The following is a 16,979-nucleotide window of genomic DNA, read 5'->3' as shown; positions in this document are numbered from 1 at the left end:
GTATGGCGAAGCGGACCCATCGTCGAAGCCAGCACCATCCTCTTCATGCGGTTATCTATTTTCACTGTGCTGGTTCGGCCCCATCGACACCCTCTCCACTAGAGCGTGCTCCTCGCCTCTTGTCAGCCAATTAGATAAGAATAACCACTGAGGTTTTGAAAGCGAACAAAGGTGACCTCCTATAAACGAGGAGAGTGTTTGATTGGGTTGTTCAGACAACATTGCGGGTCACCGCCCGATACTTACGTCGGTGGTTACGTAAATTTGACGTCAGGAGTTGGGAATCAAAACAGTTTGGAATCATTTTACGTTATAGCGCCCCAAGGATACATTCTTTAGCTGCAACGACATGAAAAAAATCCGGCTAATGAAGCTGTAATTTAAAGCGCTGCTGAGACAACATTAATCATGAATAAAATGGACAAGATGGCAAAAAGACGGATTTCCATTAGCTATAAAAAGCCACAGGTCATGGGAATACACCATCAACAAGGCTCACACGCGTAGGCTCGCAAAACGCACGTAGTCGTATCGCATACGGTATGCTCACGCGAGAAATATATTACGCTTAGCAATGTCGTAAGAATGCAGGAAAATCCTACCAACATAAAGGAATAAAAAATATTTGTATAATAAATAACGGAAAGATCACGCAAGCAGTGTACATACAATTCACACTCACCTATAGTGAATTCACGAATGGATGAGCTTCAAACTGGGCGCGAACGAAGAGTTTTCACAGTGTTCCAAGCTGAAAGGCGAAAATAAATCGTTCTATATAACCGTTGCGCTCTCTAGTCTGAATCTTCATTCAGAAATGTACTCTTTGGAAACAAAAAGTTCGCACAGAGCTCAAAGTCCATAGATGAAAACAAAATTTTTATGTAGCTGATGGGCTGGTCGGTCTGAATATTCGTTCAGCAACGAATATACAGGTCAAAGCTATCCAGCAGAGCACATATCGTTTTCGAATCGGCCTCATTTTCTTCTCAGTGAATAAATAATTATAAAGAAACGGTGATGTCGCTTGCCGGAAAAAGAGCTGAGTTGCGCCGTCATGTACGCTGCGGTAGTTGACCGACGGTAAGTACTACATACACGACAGGCCATCCATACTCGTTGCAAACGACGTAGTATTACTATTTACTGCGAATGATCCCTGCGAGTACCATAAGTGTCCAATTTAGGATTGATGTACGTCGCATCCCACCACTTTTCGTGATTTCCGAGGAAACGGACGGGCGATCTTTCTTTCTTCGTATACATTCCTACTTTCTCGCCAGCAAAGCTGTGGAAAGTTTTTTTGCCGAGTGGTTTCTCCTACAAATCGCAGCGCGGAACGACGAGACCGCTTGTCCGCCGTTGCTCGCAAAACAAGCGCAATGCCAGCAGCCAGCTAGTGCTGAACACACAGATACTGACCGAGAGCGCGCGCGCGCGCGCGCTCAGCGTGCCACAAATCGCCCCGGCGCGCCTCGATTCGCGAGCCGCGGCCCGACGGTGGCGCTGGCTCCTGACCCTCCTCACGGTTTGTCACTGTCGCGTGATTCGGCTGGACAAAGCCGAGGGGCACATTTGTTTGGCGGTGTCGGCGCTAGCCACAGAGCTGTGTCCCGGAGATGCCCCCGCCGCGCGCTAAGCGCCTGTCTTTGTTTCGCGTCACTGTGATGGAGCGCCAGGCCCGGGCCCTCGCCGTCCGACCGGCGCGGAAGCGTCCCGCTCTGAACCGCGGTGTTGCTGGCCCGAACGCAGCCGGCGAGGAGTGGCCCTCTCCGACTCTGCGCCCCGCGAACCTCTCAGAAATAACGGCCAGCGCCTCCCCTGGCCCGCTTTTTCCAGAGGAACGTCGCGCTTTTCTGGATTTCGCGTGACCGGAGGTATACTTCGCAGCAGCACTTTGCTGCAGCGCGGAGAAGAGGCCACAAACGCGCGGTGTCTGGGGCAGTGTGGGAGGGTGAAGTGCGCTGTGAGGGCGGAGTGCGAAGGCATACTGGACCAGTGCCTTAGACGAGAAGCCGGGGGCCTCGGCTCATTTCCTTTTTGCGTTCACAGTTGACTGAACAGGACCCTCCGAGGGCGCTACGCTTGTGCGCGCGTTTTTATTACTGCGTTCTGAAAAGAAACTTCTCACGTCTAGAGAGAAAAAATAATAATAATGAAAAAACGTTGATGTCTTGAGCAACACCCTTAAGTTCGAGGGCGTGATCTCGGTGGAACACTGCTGCGTGACGCGCACGCGTTACTACGAATAACTTCTTTCTGAGGCTTTACCTGCCAAAACCAGTTCTGATTATGAGGCACGCAATAGCGGAGGTCTCCTGATTAACTTTGACCACCTGGGGTTCTTTAGCGTGCACTACAACGCAAGCATTTCGCCTACGTTACGAGTAACTACGAGTATAGTGTCGCATTTAGTGTCGTAGTGGAAGCCGTGGAAGCTAAGCACGCACTTTTTTCAGCAGCGCGACAGTGATCAGTGTAGCTATTCGTACACGGTTAATAATTTCCATGTAAGATGGCATGTGGGAACCAATTCGCGAAACTCCCGAATGTTTATGAAGAAACAAGGCACCAAATGTACAGGCAATTATATCTATTGTGCAACCGGAGAACAACAGTCACGCTAAACATGTCTTTCACACTAAGCTCACACAAAATGCAAAGTGTGAAACAGACAGTATTAAGAGACATGGAAGTCATAAGGGGAAAGGCAGGCAGGTTAACCAGGCTGGCTACCCTGCATTCCGGAAGGGGGAAAGGGAACTGAAAGATGAGAAGAAGGAGAGAAGAATAATGTCCACAGCACGCGCTCACACACATGCACAAGCGTTCATCGTTCAGTCAGACACAAACGGTCATATTGGCTGGTACATCTCAAGAAACGCAACAGCGAAAAAAAAAAAAAAAAAAAAAACATTCTTGAACACAATCAAGTCAGTGTGATGTACAGTTACAGATGAAATGAAAATTGCATTTAGAACTCGACGTTGCGAGCGCATAAAAGGGCATGTAGTTATCCGCAGTGCTATGAATAAGAGAAGTCCATTAAATTCTGCCCATGTGTTCGCGCGCTTTGAATAGCTTACAATAGTCTGCATGCATTTTTACTCGAACCGCTGTTGCTACGCTCGCGGCTAGCCCAACGACGGTGATGACGTTCCGCCAGAGTCGCGGTAAATGCTTAATTATAGTTCACATTGTTAGCTTATGTTCTTAGCACACGCTTTTTTTTATTCGTGTTGACCATTTTTATAAGTTTTGCAATAGGGTGGTGCTACTGTGCAACGCTGTAAGAAGAAGCAATTTGGGCGAATTCTAACATGAGTTAGATGATGCAAGTGGCTCGAATGAGGGTGCCAAGTTGGATGCCAGGAGGTACGAGGAAAGTTGGAGACCGGAACAACTATACGAGTAACGGTGAAAGTAACGGAAATGAGAGCCGTGTATCCAAGAGCAAACACCGAGCCGGCTTGGTTGCGTAATGAGAAGAGACAAGAGGTACACGGCCAGGAGGGCAATGAAGATTGATTTCGGTGGCGAGAGAAAAAGCAGGTCGCCCTAAGAGCTTCCGAAGGCCAAGACGGCTACGCCGAGACACTGAGGAAACGAATGGGCAAAAAATGCAGTGGAAAAGGCTTACCGAAAGCAGCGACACCCTGTTGGTATACACGAACGACTCCCAAGTTCCCGTATTGGTGAAAAACGGTTAGGACGGAGTTTTCTTTCTTTCCAAATTTCCTTCTTTATTTAATTGACATTTGATTCTAGCGCATCCAGAAAAATGAAAAATGGGAAAAAAAGTTGCAGTTTCGCCCCAAAGGCAAAGCGTCAATTGTGATAGCAAATTAGTAGAGAGCTACACGGAGAAAGGACATTAGTTTTAACGGCTGCATAAACTTGGACACATTCGCTTACTAACTGAATTAAGAATCATGGTGTCAGCGCGCACAAGCAAACATAAATAGATCACACGTGATGACCGCAGACAACCACTGTCAAAACACTGGCGTGAGCAAGCGCAGCGGCAGCGACCGAAGGTTCGTGCGGTCTATCGCTTCAACGGAAACTGAGCGGCGAAAGCATAGCGCCTACAAAAGTAGGAGCCGTGTGCAGATCGCTTTCAAGATACGGTGCGCGCGACCACCCGCAGCCGCGCAAAGTACAAGTACGCAGTTTCTGGCCGAGTAGAAGCCGCACCCCCTCCCTCCCGCGCTGCCTCCCCGCTTTCCTCCTTTCGCGTGCGACATTGAGTCGCCAGTTCCCCTTGCACCCGGTCGCGACTTTACAATTGCTAGTAGGGCGCCGACGCGAAGCGGGGGTCGTTGGGGTGTTGCGGAGCGCAGCGTAGCAACACCCTAAATAAAAAAATACTGCTCCAGTCAGGTAGACTGCTCCCTCTCTGATAGTGAGATTATATCGTTTCTCTCTCGCAGGCGCGAGGACAAGCGGGTGTGAGAGAGAAACGATGATATTCCTAAATAAACGCATCACTGTTTTGATGATCCAAATATAATCTTACTATCAGGGAGGAAGCAGTCTACCTGACTGGCGCAGTATTTTTTTTATTTGGGGTGTTGCTACGCTGCGTTTCGCAACACCCCAATGACCGCCGCTTCGCGTCGGCGCCCGGCACCGCGGCTTCCGCCGGGGCACCGGGGTACAAACGCGAGCAGTATCCGCTTGTTTACACCACCACAGTTCACCGAGATCAAAAGATGTCATGCCACACCACGACTACTGCAAGAATTTCCGCCACTAGAACAAACGCTACAATAATAAAGCGCGGCAGGCGTGGGCCAGACACCGCCACACAGTCAACGCACCCTAAACGATTCGCTCCCTACGCACGTAGTAGCTGTGCTCGGCAAGGTCGCTGCGCCCGGTCCCGGAGATAAGAGATCCACGCTCATGAAGTGGAGACCAGTGCCTCAAAAGTCCCTAAGCGATTATGTCCCTAGGCACCGAGGAGCTCCGCGATTACCATGACAACACGTGTTAAGCGGAAGTCTCCGCTGCACCTACAGTCGTCGCCCGGTCACAAGGTACGCATTTGGTGCCGCAGCTAAACGTCGCCTCCCTCCCTCCTTTCCATCTCCCCGCGGCCTTTCGCGCGCCGAAGGACGTCGCGTTTGGTCGCCGCCGTGCGTTCGCTCTCCCTGAAAGCGCGCGTCCCTCGCACGATTACACTCGCTCATACAGCATACGGCGCGCGGCGACGAATTTATGCCCTGGGACTTTATACAGAACCTCACGGCGACGGCGATGACGACGCCGACGGCAGAAATCCGCTTGGAGTGTCCATATAATTGCTATCGCAATAAGATGAGAAAAGGAAAAAGCCCGCGATGAACCGTTGCCACATTCCCTGGCATCCAGGCAGCGTCGACGGACGTGGAGAAGTGCTGACGCCTCTTCTCGCGGGATCACTGATGTAATGCAGGGGCTCACGTATACATATATAGCATGCCACCAGCGTCAGCACGCTTGCAGTGGGTCAGTTCCGCGGGTCCGTGAATGGTTAATCCGCCGGAGGTGCATACGGCTTACCGGAAACTTGGCGTCCGTGGATTGGCTCATTTGTTTTTGGATGAAGCGTTGACGCAGGTCATGGCTTAACGCCTCCACTTTGAAGGCGGTTAAGTCAAGACACATGACACCCGCGTGTCGTGTGTCTCCGTGGCTGCATGCTGAAGGACCCCCGAGGGCTAGAAAATTAACTCCCGCCGTAGGAAAATTACACTCGACCGAATGTCCGCGGCCGATAAGCGCTGATCCATGGCTCCACATACTTAGCTCTGGGGGGAGAGGGGGGGGGAGGGGAGTGCGGACCACGTCTAATGCCTGCCGCCCGACGGTTAGCCAGAAAAGTTTTCACGTAGGCTATCTCGTCGGCCCGAAACGAGAGCACGCTCGCGTTCCTACTAATCTCAGCGCCATGGTTCCCGCGCGCAGACACCCACCGTGATCGACAAGGCAATGAAACTCGGCTTTGCACCTGTCGCGCCGGCCCTCCTGCAGTGGTTGCGTTTGTTTTCTACAAAGCCACGCGATATAGCGGGAGAAAGTCGCGGTCATGCTGCTTCGCTCTGGCATAGTTTATTGGTTCAGTCAAATCTGCGCGGACGGTGTTTCCTTCACCCACTTTCCTGCTGTAGTCGTCGTTGTTGTTGTAGTTGTTGTTCTTGTTTTTCACAACGGTGCTGTTTAAGCCAGCCGTTAGTCCGTGGCGCGTGGGAAAAAAATGTGGGCCGATCTTGGCGGTAGTGAAGAAAGGGTCCAACCGCAATGGCACATACCCCTGTGAACTAGCGAAGGTGAGCCTGGCTAAGCATGGTTGGGACTACTTAGTCAGTCATCGATAGGCAATCGATAGCCAATCAATAGCTAATCGATATTCGATCAATAATTAATAAATTCCGGAAAATGCTTGGGATGACTTGGTAGTGCTTAGCCTAGCCCAAAAGCTAGGGCTAGCTAGGTGCCCATCAGTTCCGCTGTCTCTTTAGCATTGCGCCTCCAGAGCAAGCTACGCTATTTTTTATTTTCGCTAAGGAAAGGTACGGGAAACAAAGTTTTGAGCCCGCTTTCTTTCTTTTCCTTCATACGGCATCAAGTAAAGATTAAAAAAAAAGAAGTGCTAAAATAGTCTTTTCGATCGCCTTCGGAAGAACCATTTAAGGAATCCCTCACTGAAGAACGAGGACAGTTTTAGTTAGATTTATGCATTTTATTTTGGGATCAACGCTCTTGTTATCTTGGGAAGATTCGGGTAAATATAAGGACATATTTATATTTTAATTAAGAAATTATTTGTGAACGGCTTCTCACGACGTGCCTTACAGGGTACGTATGCCACATGCACTACGTGATAGTATTGAAGGGTTCTTTTTATTGCAGAAGCAATTAGCCCTCTAGGAAAATTTCTTCCGTCACCATCGCCGTGAGGTTCCGTATAAAGTCCAAGTGGGATAAAAATGTCACAGTTTCGCCTTAAGGGCGAAGCAATGAATGCGATAGCAACACAGCAATGTCATACGAAGTAAGGTGAGCGGCTTTGGTAGCAATATGAATTGTAGTAAACATGAGCTTTAAGTAAGCAGGTGTGCTGCGGCGTAAGTAGACCGACATGAAGAGAGACTGGATGACCACGAGAAGGCGCGTGTGAAACAGTGGTGTTGATGAGAAGCGCTTCCCGTGGGCAGCGCGTGCGAAGGGACACACCGGTAGCGCTGCACTGCCGATCCGGGCAGCATTGCACGTGTAGCTTGCGTTGGAAAATGTGGCCCGACTATTACTAACTGAATGAACAAGCGTGGTGTGAGCGCGCACAAACAAACACGAATAGATCACACTGAATGACTGCAGACAACGACTGTCAAAACACCGGCAGCAAGCATACGCCGCTGCGGGCGAAGGTACGTGCGTCTATCGCTTCAACGGAAACTGAGTGGCGAATGTACGGGTCAGAGCCGTGTGGAGATAAGAGACGGTGCGCGCGAGCGACGAGTGACGAGCGCGGTTGTTGGCAGAGAAGTGCGCCCCCCCCCCCCCCCCCCCCCCCCCCCCCCCCCCTGCTCCCTCCGGCGCTCGCTTCCCGCTTCCTTGCTTGCGCGTGGGAGATTGAGTGCGTTCGCTCTCCGTGATAGCGCGCGTCCCCGCACGCTTCCGCTCGGGCATACGGCGCGCGGCGAAGATTTTATCTATAGGGAACCTCACGGCGACGGCGACGACGACGGCGACGGCGACGCCGACGGCAGAAATCCGGTGGAAGTGTCCATATAATTGCTATCGCAATAATATTCTGTCTCAACCCGCGCGCCGTATGCATGCTGTAGATGCGATGGAAAGCGTGCGAAGTAGAGAGGAGAAGTAGAGCTCCAAGTCGGGCTAGTTGGTTGACATGCATGGTATATTATTTAACTGCGCTAACCCACACGGACAAGGACGAGGCAGACAAGACGTGCGCAGACTCGCAACTGAATGTTTAATGGGTGAAAATGGCATATATACAGAAAAAAAGGAATACATCTGATTGGCGATCCAACCATGGATATGTTGACGTCACACAGTAGCATCTGAAAACGCCATCTCGCAATCAGCTAATGACACCGAAGGTTCGCTTACACACCCACGTGTAGTCTTTCTCTTAAATGCCTCGAACAGCTCCCTAGTACTACGGTCCCGATGACGGTACAAAATTCTAGTTTGTTTAAGAAGTGGGAGGCAAGTTTCCTTGTTTAGTTTTTTACAGTCATTACAATGCTTAGCCACGTGGGAATAACCATCTGAAGTGCTATTTTTTATTGTTCTTTCAGCCGAACATTAATACACCTAGCCGTCTGACCGATGTATACACACCGACTCTTGTCTGCCTCGTCCTTGTCCGTGTGGGTTAGCGCAGTTAAATAATATACCATGTGAGGAGAAGGATGGTCGCTCGATGGCGTGCCAACATCCCACTCGCCTTGTGTTGTGCGCGCAAAGGGGGGCGGGGTAGGAGGAGGTGAGCGAATGCGATCAAGGGCGCGCTATAAGAAAGAGGGAGGGACGGGGGAGTTGAGCCGTGCTTCCTGCAGGGAAGCAGAAGTAGCGCCTATTTCCTCTATGCAACCTCTCTAAGTAACGAACTTAGGGGCACGTTTGTAACCCAGGATAGGATAGGAATCAACTTTATTTGTCCAACGGTTATGGCTGTTGGTGCCCTGGGCTAGGCTGCCAGGTGTCCATCGCCGTTTGTAACCCAGAAACTATATATTCTATTTAACATCCTTTAGTAGCCTGACCTGCAGTGACCGGCCCTACTGGGTGTGACCTGTACTGTGTGTTCTACTTTATTCTTTGAGATTTGTGATCTCGCTCTTTCTTTCCTCTTTCCTGCCCTCCTTCCTATCTTCAATTTCTATGTTTCGGTCTCCTCCTTTCCGAAGAGTAGGCAGGCGTTGTGCCCCTTCCGGTGGCAGTTGCCAGCCTTGCTCCTCGCTTTCCCTTTCCTGCGTATATGTTTTCAAATAAAATAATAATAATAATAATAATAATAATAATAATAATAATAATAATAATAATAATAATAATAATAATAATAATAATAATAGGAAACTGCATTCTTCTGAATTAGCATGGCGCAACTTCGTATACATAATCTACAGTATCTCACAGTGGCTTACATGTGTCAATGGCGCCATCTTACTGTGACAATGCCTTCTCATTCATGTATGCAAGTGGAAACTCGTTCCGATTTCTTCTCCGATCTGAACCTCTGTGTCACCAACGCGGTATCTGAGCACTTGCTCAACGATCGAGTCAATTCTGTCTCTATTGAGTTCGACGCGAGCGGCACCCTATTTTTGACATCCTTTATCTGCTATCCAGATATCTAATCCTCTTACTTACGTCCCAGCTACACTGGACATTTTAATGTAATTCAAACTGAATGGAATCAGCATCGAATGACATTGTTAGACTGCTACACAGCGACATGTAATGCCAGTAGAATTGAATGACTTCCGCAGTCCCGGATAAGTTCGATCGAGAAACTCATCCGCGGCTTCACACTCGAATCGAATGTATACTCTGTACCCAAGAGACACGCTAAAATATGACATTGAGCGTTCGTAACTTGAGAAGCGTTCCTGTAAAAAGGTAGTTATTTTGAGTGTTTTTTACGCATCTGTCATTCTAACGAGAGAAAAGCTGTACGGCAGGCTCTCACAAAATATTTTTACTCTTCACCTCAGTGGCGTCTGTCCGCCGTCGCTTTACAAGTCGGTCGTATACTACAAACAAACGGGCGCATGTGTGCACGTACAAACAAGGTACACAGCAACTAACTGCTTCACCATGCTGCAACTGAGCGTCGTCGTTCATCGCTGCCATGTCGGTCACATTGTTTGAGTTCAATTTATCGGCTACGACTACTAAGCTGGCTAAGCCTTTCCTTGGCTTAGGGTGGCCAGACATTCTGAAATAGAAGTTTTATATGCGTGTCATATCATTGAAGTGACGCCCCATATTTATTTTCAAATATATTGATTGACTTTTCAGACACTCACACGTACCTTGTTCGACCTTTCTTGCAAAGTTTTTTGGTATGATCGCCATTGTTATCATGAACGAATTGCATTAACTTTTTTTTTTCTGTGTAGCAACACCACGTGTCGAATGGCATTTCTTGCACCGAACGTCATTCGAATCTAATGAAATTAAAACGCCCATTGTGACAGGGGTATTACTCCTATGCGAAGAGTCGGCTGTTGCTTCTGTTTACTGTATACTGCTATACTACCACGTTACCTTGAAACATGCATTAGAGGGACTAGCCACTTTGCGCAGCCCAGCTTTCACCATCCCGTCGTGTTTCGCGAGGAGCATATGTATTTATGGATGAAGTTAAAATCACCCTTCGCACGTCGGCGTCCATGTCGTTTTCAACGGCTTCCGGCCACGAACTATGGGTTCCCGTCTCACAACGACGTCGGTGCTCCCGTCTGCTGGCCATTCGCGGCTGTCCCTGATTGCCATGATTAACGGCTTGTGTAATACACCGAGCTCGCCGCGCGCTATGTTCGGCGACACGCTTCGGGATCGATGGTGGTCGGCGCCGAGAATCCCGTAGAGCCGTGTCCAACAGGCGCAGGAGATCCGCCAGCCTGGCGCGGGCGGCGGAGGCCGCTATCGCCGCAGAGCTTGCCGGGGCGCCCAGCTGTCGGTTTAACTTTCGGGGCTTAAGCCGTCGGATTGCAACCGCGTTGTGGACGATCGTTTGTCAGCTCGGGTCGATATTTCTGCGAACCAGCGCGGCGCGGCGCCGGTAACGGCGTTGTTTCCTGAGAGACGAGTCGGAATTAGACCCCCGCGATGACCAAGCAGCTCGCTAAGCACTCATGTTAGAACGATCCGCCATTTATTTATCAACACCATCGCTTTGGGTAGCGCAGCTGTATATGGTATACTCGTACAGTGATTGCAAGAGCAACGGTTATGTTGTGGTTCTGATCAATATGTATCCAGGGCAGATATTTTCAATTATATATATATATATATATATATATATATATATATATAGAGAGAGAGAGAGAGAGAGAGACAGAGATGAATTTTCAGACAATACAGGCTTCGAATATTGAATTTATAACGGCATCTTTTTTTTTTACATTTATATAACGTAAAAAAAAAGTAAGAGGCACCGGAAAAATTTGGCAACGAAAACTTATAGTGAATTCCACTGGCGGATCTGGAGCGGTGTGCCGAATCCACGACGGAGCAAGAAAATCCGCCGCGGAGCGACCCGATCCCGATCGACCAGTGAAAAATAAACACGCTCCGGCAGGGATTGCAGCGGAAGTTGTCGCACGCATCCGGTTACCCATGTTGCCAATCTCGCATTAGACCACGTTGGGGGTTCTAGGCACAGCGGCAACTGCACTTCGCGTCTTCTTCGACGTAGCCGGCGATTTTGGGGCGTTTGTGCGGAGGCTCTGCAAACATTTCATTAAATAAAATTTCGTACAGTACGTACGACTCATCCTCATCGCTGCTGCTGCTGCTTTCTGAAGAGGAACTGTGCGAACTGTCGCTGTCGCTCAAAGCAACGAGCAATCCGGCAGGGTCGAACGACGCCATTTCAGAACTGTAAACAACGCCACAGGGTTACCAGACAGCGCTTGAAAAAGCGCTGCAAGCAACCGACGTACCCGATTGTTCCGGAAGTGACGGCGCCTAGTCGCTGGAGTTCCGGCGAAATCCGGCTCTATAAGACGGATCAACGCGGAGCGCTCCGTCGCGGAGCAAGTTTCCCCAAATCGCCCAGTGGAACATGCGATCTTGCTCTGGATCCGCCAGTGGAATTCAAATTCTCGGCCGCGGAGCAAAAAAACTTGCTCCAGATCCGCCAGTGGAATTTACTATTATTTACGTCCTGTAGTATGCTCAATGATTCCTTTAATGCAAGTAAATGTTGGTCACGTGGGCAGTTTGTAAACGCGTATATGTGAGAAGAAAGTGGAAGTTCGTAGAAATTTGTCTTGCCATGATAGTTAACGCTATATAGATTTACGAATAACGCGCTGTATAGATTTAGGAAGAAGGCTATGCAGGTTGCACACCAATATAAAACTGCAAGTGACTGTATCGTTAAAGAAAGGAACGAAACAAGCGTCTTCTCCTAATCGTAAAAACGCGCGTAGCGCAGCCAAACAAGCGCTTATCAAATTGATTTTGTTGAAATTGTTTAATAATCAGTTTTAGCTGAGCGCCGCCCATATTTCAGGTACTCATAGAACTGCAGAGAGCTGCGTTGATTTCGCGTGCTGGTAAGTGCGCTGCCACAGACGTGAGCAACGCGCGCTCAGCTTGTCTGCAAAATGACAAACAACTTTTTGCAGAAACAATCGCGAATGATTGTCAAAGTAGGCGAATAACGTATGCGCGCCGCAGAGGCCAAATAAGCACGCTATAGCAACATACTTCCGAAGTATACTGCTGGCATTCGATAATGCTGTTGGATGATGGAGGCAAAGTTATGGTCTACATGTTTTGGTAGGCGGAATGACAGCGCGACTACGACGGTGTGACGACGATGACATGACCATGGCGGCGCATCTTAGCTCTCTTCTCCGCTCGTTTACACCACGGACACCATGTATACCAGATATTTCTACGACCATTCGCTTCAGGATCATACATGTATACCCCGTGCATTGTGGGAGTGGGTGCATACGCCAAGCTGCGATGAGCCGGCAAGGCGAAACGGCGCCATCTCGACGAGCGACGCACGGCGGTCTTTGGCGACGAATGCACCGCGCGCAACCGTCAGCCCAGGCGGCAGAAAAAAAAAAAAAAATTGCTAGGGGTCCCTTATGCTACAGCTAAGACGACTTGAAGGCTAACTCAATGACATGACGAGCACTTTTTTTTGCCATCATCACTCTGTCATCCTCACTCTGAAACCACAATTAACAGCCATTTTTGCAAGTCATCGTGTTTTTTTTATGTCACCCTTTCTATGATTCCCCAAACTCGAACTGTGACTCAGCACTTTTTTTTGCAGAGTTACTCTCACTTGGACCCTCAAATCTCAGACATATTTTTTGCAAGTCACTTCCCCACTCCACAACCCCTTCGCTTGATTCACTCTTGATTCACCCTATCACTGCTTGGTTTACCTTCATTCACTCTATCATCTCGATTTTACTTCCATCACACTTTGTTTGCTCTATTACTCCAAATTTCCACTTTTAATCACTCTTGATTCAAGCTATCACCACTTGATTCACCTTCATTCACTCTTAATTCACTCTCATTTACTCTTCATTGTCTTAGATCCCTCTATCTCGTCATTACTTTTCGTTTGACTCATATCACCCAACTAAACCCCTTTAATTCACCATCAATTCACTCTTGATTCACCATCAATTCCCTCTTAATTCACCTCTCTGTATACCTGTTATCATTTCAGTTCACTTGCTTAATCATTCTTCCACCCTTAATCGCGGTTTTGTGCGCATTATCGCCTCTTATCCTAAAAGGACCATTTCGTGTCGACGACGTGGTTTTGCAACCGTCTTGAAACGGAGACCTCACCATGAGACATAAGGCTTTCGCCTTAATACAGGCAAATGCAACCACATCATCTAACATTCTAAACCTTCGGACGCTACAAACTCTGGCGCGGCAGCGTATGTGTCTCAAATAGTTGGCGTTCTGCGATGAACATGCCCAGCAGCTCAGTTGCGCGAGGGCACGTTCCTTCAGCAGAAAAAGTCCGGCCGCCGACCACGAAAAAGAAAGACGATGCACCGTCCCTGTTTGCAAACAGCGTGACGTCACTGCGGGGGCCCCTCCCCTCTGCCGCGCCTCCGAAGTGGGCGCTGGTTGGCAAAAAACGTTCCTGCGACCTGTTCTCTCTGCAGAAGAGCGCTGCTTGTATATCAACTGCCGCGATCGGAAGTCCGGCATATTGCGATTTTTTGAAGTGACAGCATTTCCGAATTGTGCTTAGGAAGTACAATCGGCCCCGTTTTACCGGTACAACAACGTAGCGTTGTTGCCGAGTGCATAGTTCCCCTAAGTCAGCGTGTGGTGATTTCGTAAAAGTGCGCCTCTTCCGTAGATCAAACATCCACAGAAATGTATTACTCCTCGAAAACAAACATTTTATCACAGATTGTGCACATTTTCACGGTGGCAAAGTGCTACTTCCCTAAATGAGTTGTCTTCGAACACAATTTTGCATTACATTGTCGTGAACATAGGCGACGACTACGAGGGGGGGGAGGGCTTCGGGGCTCGAGCCCCCTCCGGAATTTTCCCGGGGGGGGGGGGGGGGCTCTGAGATTTCAGGGGTTTCTGAGTGTTAATAGTTTTCGCTGGGTCATTGTCATGACCTACATGACACACATGTCATGCCATTTATGTCATGGCCTATCACTTAGGTTCGTCATACACGACTGTCATACTATGCCAATTTTGGTGCCTACTATGTTAATGAAACGACCATGAGAGCACGAAGACGTAGGCGGCTGTTTCATGGCCTACATGACATGCATGTCATGACATTCATTTCATGACATATCATTTGTGCTCGTGATATACTTTTGTCATAGTATGCCAATATTGGTACATACCAAGTTAACGAAACTGCCATGAGAGCACAAAGTCGTAGGCGGCTAGATAGATAGATAGATACTGTCAATGTAACAAATGTTCGCAAAAAAATGCTTCGCATTTAAACAACACTCATTGGCCGCATGCTGTATGTGCGAGTGAAAGCGCTCAAGGGACGCGCGCTTTCACGGGGAGCGTACGCACGGCGGAGAGCAAACGCGACTTCTTCTGTGGTGCGAAAGGCCGTGGGGGGACGGGAGGGAGGGAGGGAGGGGAGGCGACGTTTAGCTGCGGAACCAAATGCGTATTGGCATCTTGCGCTGGAGTTTGAGGTATAGTAGCGGCGCCTGGAGGCGGCGAGAAAAGTTATCTGGGTAGTACCAGCTTGGGTAGTATTGAGCCCTCGCTGTGGCGAAGCAGTTTCTAGGCCGAGTTTTGCGCCGATTCGCATTTTTTTTTTGTGAGTGCGAAAAGGCTCGTCACTTCTCACAGACCACGCCGCGAGCTGGCCGCAGCCTAGTTCAACGAAAACGGACTCTCCATGTGCCGTGGGACGTAATGCTGGAAGCAGACGTAATCGGCGACGCCGATCCGGAGAGACCTAGCTCAGCCTCAAAAAAGCGTCACCGTCGTTACCGCTGCGTCGTGCGCTGCCACGAGGAAGAAGGCCTGAATCCAAACATCAGATTCTACCATTTTTCTTCAAGGCCTCACGAAGCGGAGCGTCGGGCGCGCTGGATAACTTCACTACCCCACTACGAGCAGCACAGATTTGAGAGTTACATGTGCTCGTCCTTGACCTCAAGCCAGCAGGTTGAGGCAGCGCCAGCAAGGCAGTATTGATTAAAGCACATCGATGTTCGAGCGCTGTCATTAAAAGCTACAGCGCGATGCATTGCATCAGTTATTTATCACTTGCTAAAGCGACAGATGGCCGCTACTACAGCGAAGGCATAACTACTTGTCTAGCGGCATGCAGTCAACAAAGATCGTAGGAGGCCCGCCGTTTTGCGGCATGCTGAAAGACCGCTACCACGCGTGGCGGCGCGTGCGATGGTGCGATCGAGCAGTTCGTTCGCGGCATGCTGAAAGACCGCTGCCGTTGCGGCGTGTACCGTCGTGCTCTCGAATAGTTCCACTTCAAATTCCGTGTACATGATGTCTGCTTATCGCTGCTGTAAATTCATTTATAGCAAGAATTTTCTCGCGCTTGTGTGCCTGAATCTAGCAGCGTGCAAACCTTACCTGAAGTTCAACTTCGTACGCGAGTCGCTTCACTTGCGATTGACACCGTGCTAAAACTTCGCCGCTTATTTCTTAAACGGCGTACACGTATTCTGAGTTGCATAGTTTCTTGCCTTTACGCAGTGTGCCACCCCTGAAAAAAATCTTCGGCGCCCGATATTCGCGGCAGGCCGGGGTACAACACAACCAAAAGTGGCGCGGGTCCATATTGTAAACGTGCTTTCCGAAGCAGACGATCGAGCTTGGTACTACCCAGTTCAGGAAAGAGGGCGCTGTTTAGCACCATTTTCGCAGCGCCCCCTGGACAAAGCAGGAGCCCAATTAATCTTGTCGACGGCGGCGGCGTTTTGCTCGCGTTCGCACCGAACGCGCGCGGCGTTGGTGACGTGTTTATGAAGAACGTTCCACCCTTTGCCGTACACCCTATGGCGCTGTACCGTAGCGACCATAAGGCCATGGTCCCTGTGGTCACTAAATAAATGAAATCCACCGAATCATCTATATTTCTCATTCTTTAATAGTTCAAATAACCAATTGCACGCACCATCACATCTTAATAGTCATAATTGGAAATACATAATTCCCACCATAGTACAGCTTCGCTCGTCTTCCATCTCCACCCCAGTGGAAGGGCTGACAGTTTTTCCTCGCACGTTATTGTAAATTAATTTCTTCCCGAAGATTTCCGCTAATCTCAGTAATACCGCACTTTCTTAACCCTTTATTGACGAGTGTTGCCTGCAGGAAACATACCAGAAATTTTTTTCTTGCCACGTTTCAGCATTTAGTACGAAGTTTTCAGCTAAATGTCTTCAGCTAACATTGAATGACAGGCAGCAAGCGTCATTTGTTGGTTTAGAGCAGGAACACAGCCGAGGAAGAAGTTTAAGACGCGACTCACTGTCTTTTAAGCGCTAGGTCAGAAGAGTCAGGCTGATCCAAGATATCCAACTGCGGTGGTGTCACACCTGTGATGTAAAGCAGATGAAATGTATACCTATGGTTCGCAAATAATGACAGCTCTCTATACAAATAAAAAACGAAGCCTTAGATGAAGATGACGCGGGTTGAAGCACACTTGCAGTTTCCTGCCCTGTGGTTTTCCCGCTATTCCTGAAAACATTTCCGCGAAA

General features: G+C 49.1%; 1 protein-coding gene across 2 annotated transcripts in view; it reads right to left on the bottom strand.

Moving 5' to 3' along the window:
• LOC119463119 (uncharacterized) overlaps positions 1–16,979 on the bottom strand; it is a 288,717-nt gene that overhangs the window by 65,059 nt on the left and 206,679 nt on the right. The window contains exon 2 of one of the 2 annotated variants that reach the window (XM_049668077.1): positions 683–751. The exons of the other annotated variant lie outside the window; for it this stretch is intronic. The gene's annotated coding sequence lies outside the window, so the exon portion shown is untranslated. The remainder of the gene's footprint in view (positions 1–682; positions 752–16,979) is intronic. 2 annotated transcript variants of the gene reach the window in all.

This window comes from Dermacentor silvarum, chromosome 1 (assembly GCF_013339745.2).
Source record: "Dermacentor silvarum isolate Dsil-2018 chromosome 1, BIME_Dsil_1.4, whole genome shotgun sequence".
Classification (NCBI taxonomy): Eukaryota; Metazoa; Arthropoda; class Arachnida; order Ixodida; family Ixodidae; genus Dermacentor; species Dermacentor silvarum.
Note: the sequence above shows the minus strand (reverse complement) of the source record. Positions and strands in the feature narration are given on the sequence as shown.